The following is a 3,336-nucleotide window of genomic DNA, read 5'->3' as shown; positions in this document are numbered from 1 at the left end:
ATTCTGTGGGTTTCCCCATCATGATTTTTGACTCCTTTGTTCATATTTTTGCTCTTCCCTTGCTTCAATTTTACTCCAGGAGCTTGGCCCATTGGTTGGCTGTGGATTTCTGCATCTGCTTCCATCTGTTTCTGGAAGAGGGTTCTAGCTTCTCCGGAGTTGTGGATTGTAGGCTGGGGTATGTTTTACTTTATGTCTGGTATCCACTTACGAGTAAGTACATACTATTTTGTCTTTCTGGTTTTGGGTTACTTCACTTAGAATTTTTTTCTAGTTCTGCCCATTTGCCTACAAATTTTAGGATGCCATTGTTTCTTACTGCTTCGTAGTACTCCAGTGTGTAAATATACCTCATTTTCTTTATCCGTTCTTCAATTGAGGGGCATCTAGGCTGTTTCTAAGATCTGGCTATTACAAACAATGTTGCTATGAACATAGTTGAGCAAATGTCCTTGTGGTGTGAGTGTGCCTCCTCCAGGTATATGCCCAACAGTGGTATTGCAGGGTTTTGAGGTAGGTTGGTCCCTAATTTTCTGAGAAATCACCATACTGATTTCTACAGTGACTGTACAACTTTGCACTCCTACCAGAAATGGAGGAGTGTTCATCTTTCTCCACATCCTCTCCAGCATAAACTATCATTGATGTTTTTGATTTTAGCTGTTTTGATCAGAGTAAGATGGAATCTCAGAATGGTTTTGATTTGCATTTCCCTGATGACTAAGGATGTTAAGCATTTCCTTAAGTGTCATTCTGCCATTTGAGATTGTCCGTTGAGAATTCTCTATTTAGATCTGTACCCCATTCTTATTGGATTATTTGGTAGTTTGATTTCTAGTTTTTTGAGTTCTTTGTATATTTTGGAGACCAGCCCTCTGTCAGATGTGGGGATTGGTGAAGATCTTTTCCCATTCTGTGGACTGCCATTTTGTCTTATTGACTGTGTTCTTTTAACCTCTGAGCCATCTCTCCAGCCTGGACTGTGTTCTTTGCTTTACAGAAGCAAAGTTTCAGGAGGTCCCATTTATTAATTGTTGCTCTCAGAGTCTGTGCTACTGGTGTTCTATTTAGGAAGTGGTCTCCTGTGCCTATGTGTTTAAATGTATTTCCCACTTTCTCTTCTGTGAGGTTCAATGTAGATGGATTTATATTGAGATCTTTGATTCATTTGGATTTGAGTTTTCTACTTGCGATAGATATGGGTCTATTTGCATTCTTCTACATGTTGACAGCCAGTTACCAGCATCATTTGTTGAATATATTTTCTTTTTTCAATTTTATATTTTTAGCTTCTTTGTCAAAAAAATTAGGTGTTTGCCTGGTGGTGTTGGCACATGCCTTTAGTCCCAGCACTCATGAGGTAGAGGCAGGCGGACCATCCTGGTCTACAAGAGCTAGTTCCAGGACAGCCTCCAAAGCCACAGAGAAACCCTGTCTCAAAACACCCCCACCCTCCCAAGAAAATTAGGTGTTCATAGGTGTGTGGGTTGATATCGGGGGTCTTCGATTCCATTCCATTGGTTCACCTATCTGTTTTTATGCCAGTTCCAAGCTATTTTCATTACTAGAACTTGAAGTCAGAGATGATGATGCCTACAGATGATCCTTTATTGTACAGGATAGTTTTGGCTATCTGGCAACAGGTACTTTTAACTGCTGAGCCTTCTCACCAACCTCTGCTCACATAGCTTGAACGCTCTTACTCAATCTGCCTAACCAAGCTCTTAGTGCTGAACATTGCCTCTGTTTCTGTTTTTGCTTTGTAAATGGTGCTGCACTTAATATCAAAGTAGATACACCTGGTCCATGGCTCTTGGACTGATCATCAGAAAGGGGCATTTGCTGGATGGCTTGGGACTTGGGACTTTAGTTGTGGAAGTCAGAGGAGAGGTTCTATGTGTCATCAGAGGACAGCAGGATTTGTGAGGGATTTTGACCTGCAAAGCCATGGAATGAGGACATGTAAGAACTTGACTGTTGCTGGTCCCAGTGGAACCCTCAGTGTGTGTGTGTGTGTCTGTGTGTGTGTGTGTGTGTGTGTGTGTGTGTGTGTTGGGTAGGGGGCACACTGACAACATTACCCAAGGATGGTGGAGCGGTGGCAGGGTAGAGAAGGGTGATGGGGTACACTGTGATAATCATAAACTCAAGTTCATTGGGTTGCTGGAAGCTGCAAATACTCTAACTCCAGGTAGGGCATGGGAGTGGCTCCATGCCTTTCCAGATGATAGCCTGTCAAGGTTGTTCTGCTAGACTTGGAGTACTTTCTTTTAAATACAACTTCTCTGTCAAAGGAAAGAACTCCCTGGGCCTGCCAACTGCACTAGGGTGGCTGAAGTTGGGATACTGGTTAGGTCCGAGAATTTGTAAATGCAGCGCGCCCCCTAGTGGGAATTTACTGATTTCCCAATGGCCAGAGCAGAGGTGCTTCCAGGCACAGCCTCCATCTCCCAGGTAGGAAAGAAGCCAGGACGCAGGTTCTAGCCCCCACTCTGCCTCTTATTATGTGGCTCTGGCACAGCACTCTGGATTTTCACTTTCCACTTCTGTGAAATTAAGGTCACAGGGCTATCATGATCTGGTCCTGGAGAGTAGCTGGGCTGAGATGTTGCTCCTCTCTACTCAGCCTGGGAGCTCAGGGCCGCCAGAACAGGCAGACAATTCCAGAGAGCATTGGGTCTGTACCCTACCATGACATCCACTAAAACCTTGGACCTCAAAGTGGACCTTCATGGGGGTCTGGTCACTTGTGACCGAGGGTGGATGGAATGGCCAAGAAAGAGGAAATTAGGGAGTAGGGGGACTTGAGGGAGAACAATTTCTTCTTCTTCTTCTTCTTCTTCTTCTTCTTCTTCTTCTTCTTCTTCTTCTTCTTCTTCTTCTTCTTCTTCTTCTTCTTCTCCTCCTCCTCCTCCCTCCTCCTCCTCCTCCTCCTCCTCTTCCTCCTTTGTTTGTTCAGGCAGTGTTTCTCTGTGTAGCCCTGACTGTTCTGGAAATCACTTTGTAGACCAGGCTGCCCTTGAGCTCACAGAGGTCTGCCTGCCTCTGCCTCCTTAGTGTTGGGATTAAAGGTGTGTGCCACCACTGGCCAGCTGAAAGAACCTCTTGGAAAAGAAGGTAGGGACAGATCTCATGGGAGACTGACTTAGAGCAGAGGCACTATCAGCCAGAGGAGGTGACATCCATGAGAACTGCAGAATGCAAATCACCTCTCTTACAAAAGCAATGGGATTACTGGCAACCCAGGAAGCAAATGCCAACCTCACAACAACTAGGAGGTATCTAGTTAAGAAAAACAAATAAAAAGGCTAAATTTTTAAAAGGATGGTGAGCTTT

This window comes from Cricetulus griseus, chromosome 3, assembly GCF_003668045.3.
Source record: "Cricetulus griseus strain 17A/GY chromosome 3, alternate assembly CriGri-PICRH-1.0, whole genome shotgun sequence".
Lineage (NCBI taxonomy): Eukaryota > Metazoa > Chordata > Mammalia > Rodentia > Cricetidae > Cricetulus > Cricetulus griseus.
Note: the sequence above shows the minus strand (reverse complement) of the source record.